The sequence below is a fragment of the Aulonocara stuartgranti genome, assembly GCF_965226115.1.
Source record: "Aulonocara stuartgranti genome assembly, chromosome: 2".
Classification (NCBI taxonomy): Eukaryota; Metazoa; Chordata; class Actinopteri; order Cichliformes; family Cichlidae; genus Aulonocara; species Aulonocara stuartgranti.
The window spans coordinates 18924863-18940713 of NC_138940.1; the positions used below are offsets into that span (position 1 = coordinate 18924863).

Here is a 15851-nt window from a genome sequence, read left to right on the forward strand (position 1 = left end):
TGTTGCCAGTTTTCTTAATCTTTAATCTGTATGCATGTTGTAATGCATACCCTGTTCTTAATCATAGAAACCACACCATATCACCTCTCCACATCCTCCTACTGTATGCCATACCTCCCTGTACCATCCATCTGACCGCAATAAACTCCACCTGTGGTAATCTAATCCCTGGATGTCAGCCTCTCCTTCTGACCGAGGATAGTTACTATTGCAGCACCACCCAGCATTAAACTGACGTACACCATTCTGTACAATAGTATTTGTGCTAAAAAGTAGTATTTCTGCCAAATCATAGTATTACTGCTATTTCATACTATTTAAGCGAAATTACAGTGTTTCTGCAAAAACACTGCATTTCTGCTAAATCATAGTATTTCTGTAAACTTATAGTACTTGTACTCAATTATAGTATTTGTGACAAAGTGTAGTATTTGTTCCAAAACATAGTATTACTGGTAAATCATAGTATTTGAGCCAAATCATAGTATTTGTGTCAAAGCATAGTATTTCTTCCAAATCATAGTATAACTGCACAATAAAGGTTCTTGAGCCACATCAGTGTTTGTGCCAAATCTTAGTATTTCTTCTAAATCCTAGTAATTCTGCTCAATGATAGAATTTCTGCTATGCTGTAGTACTTTTTTCCTAGATTGTAGTACTTCTGCTAAGTCAAAGTATTTCATGTAAATCATAGTATTTCTACCAAGTCCCAGTGTTTCTACTAAATCATAAATAATGTTTTAGCACAAATTGTAGGATTTGGCAGAATATTCTGTGTTCCAGCACAAATGCTATGATTTGGCAGGAAAAAAAATATTATTTAGTTTAAATGCTAAGTTTTAGCAGAAATACTATGTTTAAACTTTAAAATATTCTGCTATTTCTGCTGATGTTTGTTATGACTTTTGACCATTGAAATGAATGGAACACATTATCAATGGCCTCACTGATTTTGCATGCTGGACTGAGTTGTGTTTTAGCTCAGTGAGATAAGCGTCCGTTCTCAGACTGGGAGGCCTGGGTTCAAATCCCGCTTATGGCAACATTTCTTTCAGTCAACAGTTAAACTTTGTTAACTCTTTTCAACACAAATTTAAGCTTTTTCACCCCTTTTCAACACAATTTTCGTTTTTTTCACCACTTTTCAGCACAAATACCAGCTTTTTCAGCTGTTTTCAGCAAAAACCTCTTTTCAGCACAAATTCTGCTCATTCAACTCTTTTCAGCAAAATTTTCAGTTTTTTCTGCTGTTTTCAGAAAAAAACTCTTTTCAGCAAAATTCTTCTGATTGAACTCTTTTCAGAAGAAATTCTGCTGATTGAACTCTTTTCAGCAAAATTTTCAGAGTTTTCACCTCTTTTCTGCCCAAATTCTGCTTATTCACCTCTTCTGAAACATTTTCAGCCTTTCCACCTCTTATCAGCACAATTCTCAGCAGCTTCTGCTCATTTCAGCACAATTGTCAATCTCTCCACCTCTTCTTTGTGAGAATGACTTTGGCTCAGTGAGCTAAATAGCTGCCCTTAGACCAGGAGGGCCAGGTTTGAATCCTGCTCAGGGCAACCTTTTTTTTCAACTTTTTCAGCTTTTTTCTGCAGACATCTTCAGCGTTAAGGCATCCACACAGCATTTTCGCAGGAAATGCAAATTTTTCTAGTTTATATTGTCTCTGTATTTATATATATATATGTGTGTGTGTGTGTGTATTATATATATATATATATATATATATATATATATATATATATATAATATTCTGTAACTCTGTAACTTCTGTCGGTGCTGTGCTTTTTTGGAAATCGAATTTCCCAGAGGAACCCACCCGAGGGATTAATAAAGTTCTATCTAATCTAATCTAATCTAATCTAATGTGCGGGTGTCTCACAGCAGTCCTTTGGTCAGTTGTTAACAGCACACACCAGCTTGTTGTTGCACTATTGCCTCTGGAAATAAATGACACGCTGAACCAGTAACAGTTTTGTTAGAGGTTATGTATTGGCATTTCAGGAGCAGGACCACGCCTCCAAACACGCTCCTTCCGGCTGTCATCTATAAAGGTTCATCCGGTTCTGCAAGCTTCTCGTTTATGTGCTCCTCCCTCCCTCCTTCTTCTCCATTCTTCAACTTCTTCACTTCTATTTAGTACACGGGGATCAGCCAGGGAGCCGTCGCCAGTCCCCTTCGAGGCCTTCTACAATTGAGTTAACGATAAAAACCCTGAAAACCATCAATTTCACACCTGAGCCACAACTCTCGCGGCCCACTACCAAACGACTCACGGACCGGTCCGTGAGCCAGGGGTTGGGGACCACTGTTGTAGGGTGTTAGGCAGTAGGGATTAGAGTTAGGTACTTACCCTAACTACCTAGTGGACAAACTATCTAAGGTAAATATAATCTCTGAATATAAGTGATTGTGAGCTGTCTACCCTCCTTTTTGTCACTTTCGATCTCTGAACAGACCCAACAGAAAGCGCTGCCAGTCTCTTTGTATTTCTGCTCTTCTACAGTCTTTGTAAAGCACGTTTGTTTCCTCTCCTCAGAGTTCTGTTCATTTTCATTTCCTCACCTAACTTGTCCTTTTCGCTTCCTTGTCAGTGACTCTTTGATTTCCCTGTGTGGCACAGCCTTCGTCTCCTATCTGACAAAATGATTGACAAAACTGTGTTTTCCTGTGTTCTTGCTTCTTGTCATGTTTTGATCCCTGATCTTGCATCATATAGGCTACGTGCCTGGATGTTTATGTTTACGTACCATAATGTTTGAGCGTGATCTCGACCTCGCTGCGTTAGGTTAAAAAGACTTCAAAGCTTTGTCAGTTAACAAGATGCGAGTTCAGGGTGGGGGAAGTATGTTGAAAGACATTTTCCCACCTCATTACAGACACATTTGCTCCATACCTCCCCTCAAACTCTCTCTCTCACACACACAGAGAAGCCCATGCACCGAGATCATGAACGTCATTCCTTTGCACACATATATAAGACACATAAAGAGAAACTGAAAAAGGCTTGATTGAAGTATTAAAGCTTTGGAAAGGAGTGAACCCTGCACAGTGAACCCATGAGGGACTCACTCTATTAAAAATGCAGTTACAGGTTCATAACAAACCTCCCATATCCCTGAACTATAATGAATGATGAGGGTGGCACAGTCCAGTATCAGAATGATTGTGTATAAGCAGAAAGTATGTCAGTAGAGCAAATAATTATTTAATCCCTGGCTAAATTTGTAAATTTGCTCACTTAAAAAGAAATGAACACTCCCTAATTATTTATCATGGCTTCATTTTAATGGAGAGAGACAGAATATCAACCAACAATCCTGAAAATAAAAAAACATGTTACATAGATTTTTTTTATACCCACCAACCCAGTTTTTCCATGTAGGACACAGATTACAATCAATCAGCCCATTATTCAGTTAATTACAGATACTCCTGATCACGGTTCATTATGTGTATAAAGCACATGCGTCCACAGATTTCCTCCATGTCAACCTCTCCACCAAGACCAAGACCAGAGCTGTCCAAGGACGTCAGGGGCACGATGGTAGATCGGCACAAGGCTGGAATCATCTACAGGACAACAAGTAAGATGTTTGGTGAGAAGGTGAAAACTGTTGGTGTGATTTTTGAGGAATGAAATAAATGAATCAAAGTGACCATCAATCATCATGCTCTGAAGATCCAAGGATGATCTTACCTCGTGGAGTAGGGATGATCGTGACATAAATTCTACACAGGAGCTTGTTATTGGTCTGGAGGGACTTCAGTCACTAAGAACACAACCTTTAACAGAATACACCTAAGGTCCCCTGCTGAAGAAGGCACTTGTTGAGGAGGCCACATACTGGACAAGAACCCCCTCAGACAGCAAACTGAGATGTGTCACGGATGGATGTTCCAGCATGATAATGACCCAACATGTGCCTCCAACTGAGGCGGGAGCTGAAGCTTTGCCAAGCAGCAGCCATGAAACCTACTGGGTAGAGAGAGGTGTGCCAGAGTCTCTGAGGTGTGTAAACAGGAGACCAACTACAAGAAACATCTTACTGCTGTATTCCCAACACAGGTTTTTCTAGCAAGTGCAAAATCGTGTGGGTTTTTTTTTTCAGGGTTTTTAGCTGATATTCTGTTTCTCTACATTAAAATTAATCCATTATAAAAAAAATAATAATGACTCTTCATTTATTTTTAAGTGAGCAAACTTAGCAATTCAGATGGGGATCAAATTATTTCCTCCACTTTAGTTCTTTGAGCTTCTGCATTAAACTTTGCATATTTAGTGTGCATTTTACCAGTGAAGTCTTATATTTATTAGATGAATTAATATTTGTTATTCATATACATTTATACACAAATGAGGAGCATATAGACACAGAGCATGTCTCCTCATCTCTGCTGTGTATGTGGAATATCAGGGCAGTAAATATGAGTTTATTTTCCTGAATCACTGCAGCGCAACACAACAGATAACACGGCTAATGGTGGAAGATGACAACCTGTGTGAAATCAATGTGCAGCTGAGTCAGCCTGTCTTTGCACAAACGAGTAATTGATTCATCTCTTGGTGATGAGCCCGCTCGCCTGCGAGGACCTAACAACAGAATGTTTCGGTGGTTTGATCATTGCGTCCCCGTTGCCACAAGATTGATTCATGACTGCAGGCACAAGGGCAATAATTTGTGCTCTCTTTGTTTTCAACTGTAAGACATTTTGTAGCTTCACAATGCTTCAAATGGTTCAGTTTGGTGTGAGTGGTTAAGGTATGTCACAAGACGAAAGAAAGAAAAAAAAACACTCGCAGATTAATTTTTATACTTTCAGCTGACAAATCACATTCCAGGTTTATTTATTTAAATTTTAACGTTAAAACAGCCTTAATTGCTGATATTTGTAGGTGTTTTATCTAACAGTGTCTTAACCAATACATCCACACCTTCCTGGTGTTGCAAACAACACCCATCTATTATCCTGCTCTTCTGATCATCTGAGCTGGGGAGATTTTATTTTCAGCAGTTCCATTAGTGAGATTTACCGATCGAGAATTGCTGTCAGAATGTGGCAGGAACAATAGCACTTTAATAAAACTGATTATAGTGTGTACAAAGATGCAGTTTTACAGAGACAATGGAAATGGAGATGGCCCATCTCTGTCTGCGTGTCCGAGGATTGTTATATACATAAAAAGAGATCTCACCAGATTGTCTCGCACTCTCTAGATTGTTGCTAAACTAGAGGTTTGATTGCATCCTTTCCCGCAGCTAAATTAGTTTTGGAATTTTTTTTTTACAGAAATTACATAAACAGATACAATAACAGCTAAAGCTGTGAAGATTCTGTATTTCCATTTTTTTTTAATAATGGATTTCAGCTAGCTACAAAATTAGCTTTTCAAGGCTTCTCTTTCTCTAACATGTTCATGTGGGAGCAGACCTGAGTGATCTAACCTTGGCTACAGGTGTGGCAGAGTTTGTAGAAATCACCACTTTATATGTTATATTATCTAAATTGAAAGCATGAAATGATCTTGTATCCCCTGTAGCTCCTGTAGCCTTGGAATACACTTAGGTTTTGTCAGAAACGTGTCACAGCTACCGGCTCGTGTGACAAAACATTTTACCACAGCCGCAACAGCTTTTTATTCATAATAGTTTAAATATTAGCTCCAGTGCACCTTTGTGGGTTTAACCATCAAAATAAACTGATGTTGGCCCTGTAGCTGAGCACTGATGACTAAGATGACAACAAATGCCATAATAATAATAAAAATAAACATTAGATGCATTTAGTTGGCATCTTCTCAAAATTCATAGTGACATCATGGTCACAAACCAGCAGCAAGGTCACTCACTTTAAAGTGGATGTTGTTTGAAGTGACTGCAGTTACTGTTCAGTAAAACATTGCTGATACAAAGCTACAGAATGACACATTGAATTAATAATAATATAATATAACAAACTAAATAACATGGTGAATCTTTACCACTGATCTAATGTCAGTCACTTTTTTGTTCCATTTTTAGTTCAGTGGTTATCCAGCTAGCATCGCGGATGATGACATCAGCAGAGCACCTTAGTCTGTGGTTTCTGTTTCACATGATGAGGAACGTCTAAGCAATTCCCTCTGATTCCTGTGCACGTGCCGAGATACACAACGACCTGACAGCAGGTTATTTTAAACGTATTTCTCATTTCTTACATTGCACAGCCAGCGAGTGTGAAATTTTAAGAGGCTTTAGTGGACAGAAATTGAGCACCAAGTTATTTTGCCAGCACATATTCAGTAAATGTGTTTTCCTCACTGTTTTTCATTAAGTGAAATAAAAAATATTTCCACATCAGCAGACCATTAAGATTTTTTTAGTCTTAACTGTAAAATTAACATTCTTCGATTCTTGTCAAAGACACTTGGATTGTCATATTTATGAACAGATGTTGTTTTCAAAGCAAAGTCGTGAGACAGCAGCTCGGTTCCTGCATGCAATCGAGGAACCGTTGATCCCTTTGAAATGAAGAACTTGTTAAGAGCCATCACTTTGACTTTCAGGAGTCAGCCACTATTACCTTTTCATTAGGTGTTTGTGTTGCTCAGTCTGCTAATGCCCACACGCTGCTCTCAAGACTCCTCTTCTGATTGGAATGTGGATGAAGACCTGCTGTGGTCGCTTTTTTCTCTGCTCATTTCCCCCTCTCTCCACTCCAGCTGTCATAATAACCAACATAAAAACCACTTGAGTAGGTGGAATGGCACTCTAGCTTAGAAGAAACAAAGCATCTTGACAGATTTATGCTTCATGAGCTGGGACATAATAGCACAGTGTGGACTAGCCCACATCATTAATACTCAATTACAGATCTTTGTGAAGTAGACTCACCACTAATGCAAACAGGCGACGCCAACAAGGCAGCAAAAACACTCCAGGACAGATTTTGCTCCAGTATATTTTAACTTATTTGAAATAAACCAGCAGTCAAAAAACATACATTTACACTTAAATCTGTACATCTCAGAGCAAGTCAAGCAAACTGAATATGGAGATAACTGCAGGAAATCATTCCATGTAAATATGAAATAATCCAATTTTCTCCTCTAAACAGATCAAGTGAACCCAACTGAACACAAGAATATTGGGCTTTGTGATTTCTTTATTGCTACAACAATACAACGTTGGCTATCGATCCAATATTACATCTATGAGGGAAAAAAGTAAAGACCATGGATCAGAGTTTGATCCTCACAAAATGACTGAGGACTTAAATCATGCTGCAAACAAATGAGAGTTCTGAGGTTACCAAATCATCTCTGGGGAGTGTGAACTCCAATCTGCATTCAGGACGACTGTAAAAAACAAAGACAAATTAAAGTCATTACAAGAGGTTCTCTAGTTATTTGGTCGTTTGACTCACTGAACTGAACCTTTTGCTAATGTTTGTGATTTTGGAGGCTTTTTAATAGAATTAACTATTATGACCTCTGGGGGTGCAGACCATCAAAACGTGTGTGCTTCAGTTTTGTTAAGTGAAATTCTACTATTGCAGTATTCTGTTAGCTACAGCTAGAAAGTATGCTCTCTGGAAAGAAGTAATGGGCCAACCACACGTTATGGAAACCCATGGCATGAAGCCTCCACTGTACTGTTTTTGATGTTAATGTCAGTGGAAGTTTGAAACTCTGGAGTTCCAACACTATCATGCTGGAGCTGAGGGATCCGTGCTTTCACACATGTTTGTAAAGGCAGAGTGCATGGCTACATGCTTGATTTGACAGACCTGTGGAAACGGGACAGAAAAACCTGAATTCAAATATCAACAGGTGTACTTACACTACTGTGCAAAAGTCTTGAATTACCCCTAATTGAAAGGTACCAGACCTTCTTGTAAGTCTTAAAGTAGTCCTGAGCAATAGTTCTCCAGGGTTTCTGAATTTTCAGTTTTTGTTTGGACATCAGCTGATGCTCTTTATAAGCATCTTTGTTTGCTCATTCAGCCACTTCAAACTGACTTACGAATCATTCAAGCACAAAAGTGTTATCAGACATCTGTAAAGCACAGTAGAGGCTCTTTCATAGTTTGGGGCTGCATGTCAGGTGTTGGACTTGGGGGTCTTTTCTAAACTGAATGTAGACATATGACTAAATACAGAAAAGTGCCATAAGATTTTGTTCTGTTATGCAGTACCATTGGGAACGTGTCTGATTGCAATCATCTCCATTATTCAGCATGACAATGATATCCAGTGTTGGTCAAGTTACTTGAAAAAAGTAATCAGTAGCTAATTACTGATTACTTCCCCAAAAAAGTAATCCTGTTACTTTACTGATTACTTGTTTTCAAAAGTAATTCATTACTTAGTTACTTTTTAAAAACACGATTTACAACCTGAATAGGTGATAAAGCGATAGATCTTTCAGCCTAATTCTACTTTTTTTACAATCCATCATACAAAATGTAATCAAATGGAAAAGTCCCTTTTTAAAACTTGTTTTATTAGTTTCAATCTTTTAACTTTATGCATCAAGCAAAAATTTTATTATATGCAACATTCTCTGACTGGAAGAAATTTGTTTAACATTTAAACCTATTTTCTGCACATTCCAGCACATAATATATATATATATTTTTGTGTGTTTACACTCAGTCTTTCAAATAGATGCAAGTAAAACACAGCAGAAAATAAATAAAGTCAAAGACTAGCGGTCCTTTTGCTCTATTTTCACCTGTAAAGCAGGACTGCGGTAGGCAGAGGTTTACCTTGGTGCAGGTGTGCCGCAGCGGTCAGTGGAAGAATCCACGAGTTTCTCTGGGAATTTCCCATTACGTCGTAGCGCACTCGGTGCTTGCTCGGAAGTTTAGGGGTTTTTTTCGCTGTAAAAAGAAGTTTTCTTCCCACGCACAACAGACGCTAATGTTTTTGTCACTTTTTATGGAATCAAACTTAAAGTAAGGTCAGTACTTCCACGCTTTAAACGCTGCATGCTCATACTCTCTCCTGCACTCGATATATTATCCATTGTTGATCTGCACACAGCTGTTGTCACGAATGTCACACTTGCTTACGTCACTGTCATGAGACACTCTCGCAAAAAAATCACGGTTTTAGTAACGCAGTAACGCAGCATTCCTATGGGAAAGTAACGGTAATCTAATTACCGTTTTTGTAATAGTAATCCCTTACTTTACTCGTTACTTGAAAAAAGTAATCGGATTACTGCCCATCTCTGATGATATCATACGCATTGCAAATGCAGTAAAAACACATCTATATCAAAAACATACTATGGAACACTATCAATCACAGACTGCCTCCCCCGAGCCCAAAGCTCAGCTTTACTGAAGCAGTGTATTAACAGAGAACCAAAGAAGAGCAGCCGACATCCAAAGGATCGTTTTGGAGTTCCCTCCAAAAAGCCTAGAAAATTATTCCTGATAATAATTGAATAGCTCAGGCTGTGTGGGGGAAAAGTTGGTCATAACAAATATTGACTTTCAACTCAATTGTAAAAACCTCTTTTTCCCCTTTTGCACAGTACTGTAATCTTTTGTCCATAAAGTGCATCTGTGTCTCTGTAATCATCAACTGCACAGGTGTAACACACAGCTAGTATTAGCTGATAAGTCACCACTTCACCCTTTGATCAAATATGGTTACTTTTGGCTCCAAACAGCAACATAGTTGCAGCCAAAGCGGCACAATCACTCTATCACACAGGACCATGTAGGTTTGGATTGTTTTACCTGAATAATAAACACCTTCATGTAGAAACTGCATTTTGTGTTTACTTGTGTTATCTTTGTCTTTGTCTAATATTTCAACTTGTTTGATGATCTGAAACATTTAAGTGTGACATACACGTTTGTACACCAACATATATTCTTATTAACCAAGTGATAAAACCGCGACTAAGAATTCACATCATATAAAACTAAGACATACAGTGACTATGAAAAAATGGCTGTGAATAAGCAGACTTGCACACAGACCAAACTGGGTATTGCAGAGTTAACAACTTATAGTTTGGTTATACAAACTAACTCCACAAGGTTTATACTGACAAGGATAAAGACATACGGACAGAAAGGAGATGAATAAGCCCAACAACAAAGAATGTCTCACACACCAGAAAAGAAAAGCAGGAGCTCAAGGATTACAACTTTATCCCCTCCCATGATGCAATAGCTGAGCCCAAAGTCAAAACCTTAATTTTTATGGTTCCACTGAGATGCAGCTGTGTCTATAACAGTTCTCACTAACATTGCCAGATTCCCCCTGCAGTGTCCATTTGGGGTAATTGTCTAATTAACAGCCAACTAATGTCATAGCCTATTTCCCTTCTCTCTCTTTTTCTTCTTCACTTTAAACACACACTCACACACACACACGCACGCACACACACACACACACACACACACACACACACACACACACACACACGCACACACACACACACACACACACACACACAGAGAATATTAGGTGCTATTATACATTTCTGCGAGGTAAAAGACTTGACAGTAAAAGAGCAAAACCACTAATTGGTCTTAAAGTTGAAATCATTTATCGCTGTTTCTGCGGCAGAGGCAGGGAGAAAGCCTCGGTTAAAAATTCAAAGGTGGCTACCTGTGCACTTTAGCAACGGCTGCAGACAGAGCTGTCCATCGCCCTGCACTGCTGCTGTTGTTGAGCTGTCACAGCACAGGATTTTGTGGCGATGGAGCTACACTGAGATCTGCTTGAGTGACAGGAGGGAGTCTCAGCAGCATATGACAGAAACCCAGGAGAAATCTTCATGGTTTTTACATTCAGAACACAGTGACAGGAAGTAGACATAGAGACATAGACGTAATCGCATTGAAAATAGATGTTCTGTGGACTTCAGAGAAAGCTGAAAGCTAATAGTTAAAAATAGAAAAAAAATCCTCATTTCTGCTCGCTCCATTCAGTAACAACAAAAAAGGCCATCTGCCTTAAAGTAGAACGATTCTGTTCAGCTCCAGTTTTGTGTTTTTATTCTTGGAGTCGTCTGCAGTAGTTATGCAGGACTTGCAGATCATGATCTCCTTTTTTGTTACCGGGCCTTGGTGCAGCCCCTCAGTTCCTCTGTTGTACATCTTGTCCCTTCTCTGCTCTCTGAGATCCAGCTCTCTTCTCACTGCTTGTCCTCTGATTTCACAACAGTACCAGTTGGAAACTTGATAGTGTGGTTAAACTTTCTGAGTAAGAAGAAGAGACAGGGACACACTCCAAACGCTCCGTACAGATGAACAAAATCAACTTTCTGAGAGAAATGTATTGATGGATTACACACTGTGTGTGTGTGTTGACGGAAAGAAGCACTGAAGCACTGAGGTTGCCAGGTTATGTTCAAGTCATTGGTAGACTTAAAGCTTTCATGTTAAGATTGTGGTCAGATTGTAGTTGTGGAAAGTCTAAAACATCAGAGTAATAAAATTATTTATGATGTTAGTTGTAAAAAAATCCTGAAACTAGCAGGACACCTTTAACAAGAATGAGTGTCAGCATTTCACCCCAGCTTCACCTCTTACACTCAATGAGTGCTTTACAAACACCAGGCCTGAAAGATCAGGATGGCCTTACAAAAGACTTTCTCCAGTATTGCTTGTTAAATGATTTCAAAGGAAAAGACACAGTTTTCCATCAACACCCTTAAAGCTGCTTCTGATGAGCTATTTCTCAACATGGAGCCCTACTGGGGCTGACTGATCATCACCACTCTTCCTAACCAAGATTCAGCAACTCTTTCCCATATCTGTATGGTATGTGTCATCATCTGTATCCTTCTTGGGCTTAATAAAGCCTAATTGTTGGTTTGTCTTGACACATCCAGGGAAGGTAATCCCAAAAAATTGATTCTGTAATGAAAGGAAGTTTTGATCTGATAGTTGCACTAGACTAACCTTCAAATTTCATCAAATACTTTAGGATTTGTCAATCAATAAGCTCTTTAAAAAACCTGGTGCTACTTAAACATCTGACTTTTTTCAATTCAGTAAAATATGAATAAATAAGACTCTGCTCCACAACACTAGCTTTGGTCTGCATGAACATCCCAGCACCATGTGCACAAAATTTTAACCAGAAGAGTATTTCCAGGGGGGGATCAGGCCTTCCTTTATTTCTCTCTTTTAGCTTCTCTCTGCCCTCTCCCCCCACAGAAGCAGACACATTTATTCACACAGTGTTATTCACTGCTCTCAGGCTAGAAACCTCTCTCCTCACTATTAAAGAGATACACAGAGGTACTGAGATAACAGGGAGCTCAGGGGGTAGGGGAATACCTGGTTGTGTGTGTGTGTGTGTGTTGTATGGAAAGGGAAAGTGAATTAGCTTTTATGCATGGAACTTTACCCAGACCATCTATATAATATAATCACATGCTTGAAGCTACATGTCTGCATGTCGAGCACTCACTGTGTTTACAATCGTACAGATGAAGAAAGTTATTCTTTCACAAACTGTGACATGTTTTGCTATGTGGCAGAAATGTCTGAAACTACTATTGTATAAATTACTACTGAATTTTTTCATTCATGGTTCTGGGAGACGTGTTCCTTCCCATCACACTGACCCCTGCTCTCACCACCAGCTGGAGATGAATTCTAATAGCTTTGGTAGTCTCTGCCTTCCTTTTATCTAAATATGAAAGTTGTTATTTGACTGAGTTTTTTGGCTTGTAGGCAAATCCCTGAAATGCTAACAGGGCTCTGCTCATTAGTTGATCATTTCAGAGCTTTGGATTTATTCACTACTATTGGATAACGATACTCCTTACCATGGCGGATAGTTTCCCAGTGATCCCAGGGGCTATGTTGTTGCCAGCGTTTGTTCCTGGTAAGGTCTCCCAAGGCAAACTGGTCCTGGGTGAGAGGGGAGAACAAAGGGTGATGTGCATTAATCTTATGAAGCAACAATCAAAGCACCAGTTTAACCTGCTCATGACCGGATCACGGTGGCCTCATCGTGGAGCCGGGCCTGGAGAGGAACTTGTTGGAGAGCTCCTGGAGGCCAGGCCTTAGCCAAGAGGCAACATGGGTCCACCCTTTTCTTGGCTCATCATCTGCAGGAGGAGTAAGTAAAAAGTAAGTAAAATTTTATTTATATAGCACATTTCTAGATAGAAATCACAAAGTGATTTACAAGATATAACAGATTATAAAAAAACAAACAAAAAACAAACAAGATACAAACAAAGTTAGCAAAAAGCAATTTTAAAAAGATGTGTTTTTAGCTGTTTTTTAAAAGTAATCAATGAATCAGCGGATCGTAAGTCCTGAGGAAGGGAATTCCACAGTCTGGCGGCCACAGTAGCAAAAGCTCTATCACCCCTAGTTTTCAGTCTCGTATACTGAATGACAAGTAGGCCCTGACTACTCGACCTCAGAGACCTACTAGGGGCATAGGGCTGTAAAAGTTCAATAACATATGGTGGTGCTTGTTGTTGAAGAGCCTTAAAAGTTAAAACCAAAATCTTAAAATGGACTCTAAATTCGACAGGAAGCCAATGTAACTGCATAAGCAACGGTGTTATATGTGAATATTTAGAAGCTTTCGTCAAAAGTCTTGCTGCAGCATTCTGAACGATCTGCAGACGCTCCAAAGAACCTTTGTTTAAACAAGTAAACAGGGAATTGCAATAGTCCAGTCGCGATGAGATAAAAGCATGAATAACAATCTCCAGTTCGGTATAGGATATTATAGAGCTCAATTTAGAAATATTTCTTAGATGATAAAAGCAAGACCGAACAAGAGATTTAACATGACTATCTAACGTAAGATCAGGATCAAGGATAATCCCTAAGTTCCTGACAGATGGTTTTACAAACGTTGAAAGAGGACCAAGAGCATTTATTATACTGGGTATATGTCTATCTGGGGCACATAAGAGGACTTCGGTTTTATTTTCATTTAGTTGGAGGAAGTTTTCAGCCATCCAGCCTTTAATGGTTTCCAAGCACACATTTAAAAGCCGCAGCTTAGAAGCCTCTTCCGGTTTAAAAGATATATAGAGTTGGATATCATCCGCATAACAATGGTAACAAATATCCTCAAAAGGGCTCAAAATGTGCTGGAGAGGGAGTAAATAAACTAGAAACAATAAAGGCCCCAGCACAGAGCCTTGTGGCACGCCAAAAGACAGGGACGCAGAAGATGATCTATACTTAGAAACTGCCACAGAAGAATATCGTTCAGAGAGATACGAGGAGAACCATTTCAATGCAGTCCCAGAGACACCGACCCAGTATTTCAGCCTGTTAAGTAAAATATAGTGGTCAACAGTATCAAAGGCCGACGTAAGATCCAACATTAAGAGAACAGAACATTTACCTGCATCGCTTTGTAACAAAATGTCATTAGAAACTCTAAGAAGGGCTGTTTCAGTGGAATGAACTTTACGAAAGCCAGATTGAAATTTGTCAAAAATACTATATTTATCTAAAACTGCTGTAAGATCTTCTCTAGAATCTTAGCAATTAACGGAATTTTTGAGATCGGTCTATAATTGCTAGTGAGAGATGGGTCCAGCATAGGCTTTTTTAACAAGGGATGTATAACAGCAGTTTTAAAATAGGCAGGGACTATGCCCGAGGCCAAGGAGGTATTAATTATAGTAAGAATATAGGGACCAGTAGAGTAAAAGACATTTTTGAATAATGATGCAGGTAAGAAATCAAGAGAGCAAGAGGATAATTTTGTTGCACTAACTATTTTTCCCAGCTCTGGTAGTGAAACAAGTGAAAAACCTTCTAAAACAACAGGCCGAGCTGGCGTGGGAACTGACAGCGCAGACGCTGAAAAAGACAAGTTTTTCCTTATGTTGCTAATTTTTTCTAAAAAGAAAGCAAGAAAAGTTTCACAATCTTCAACAGAAGAAATAATGGCAGCAGGTGGAGCAGGAGTAATAATATTAGTAATAGTATCAAATAAAACTTTAGGATTACCTCTGCTCTTTGCAACCAACTGAGAAAAGTAAGCAGCCCTCGCAACTCTAATAGCATTGTTAAAGGAGGCTAACAGATCCTTTAAATAAAGGAGATGAACATTTAAGCGGGTTTTCCTCCATAACTTGAGGCTGTGGACAGCTACAGGTACCTTGGTGTTCATCTGAACAACAGACTGGACTGGACTCATAACTCAGACGCCCTCTACAGGAAAGGGCAGAGCAGGCTGTACCTGCTGCGGAGACTCAGGTCGTTTGGGGTGGAGGGCCCACTCCTGAAGACCTTCTATGACTCTGTGGTGGCTTCTGCTATCTTTTATGGTGTGGTCTGCTGGGGCGGCAGCATCTCTGCTGGGGACAGGAAGAGACTGAACAGGGTGATCCGAAGGGCCAGCTCTGTTCTAGGATGCCCTCTGGACCCAGTGGAGGTGGTGAGTGACAGGAGAATGGCGGCTAAGCTGTCATCCCTGTTGGACAACGTCTCCCACCCCATGCAGCAGACTGTGACAGCACTGAGCAGCTCCTTCAGTGGGAGACTGCGGCACCCACGGTGTGGGACGGAGAGATTTCGCAGGTCTTTCCTCCCCACTGCTGTCAGACTCCACAACAAAGACTTTAACTGAACAGACACACACATCCACACATGTGCAATAACACTAAGTGCAATAATCTTTTCTGGCATCGTTGTATTTTTACTCAGTTGTATATAGCATTCGTATTCTATTTTTATCTTATTGTATATTTTTATTCTATTTTATTCTACTGTATATAGTATATTATTTTATTCTATTCTGTACAGCGGTGTACTGTATTTATTCTTATTGTATTCTAATTTTTGCGTCATAACTTTTGCACTGTCCACTTCCTGCTGTGACAAAACAAATTTCCCAC

The 15851-nt window shown here is 39.4% G+C and overlaps 1 long non-coding RNA gene across 3 annotated transcripts in view; it reads right to left on the reverse strand.

Moving 5' to 3' along the window:
• Window positions 1-5866: 5866 nt before the first annotated feature.
• The window catches only part of LOC309688198, a 37442-nt gene continuing 27457 nt past the window's right edge, over window positions 5867-15851 (reverse strand). For all 3 annotated transcript variants that reach the window (XR_014270983.1, XR_014270984.1, XR_014270985.1), the window contains 3 exons: window positions 12795-13079; window positions 7297-7342; window positions 5867-6706 (listed from right to left, as the gene is read on the reverse strand). This is a non-coding gene — a long non-coding RNA (uncharacterized lncRNA). The remainder of the gene's footprint in view (window positions 6707-7296; window positions 7343-12794; window positions 13080-15851) is intronic.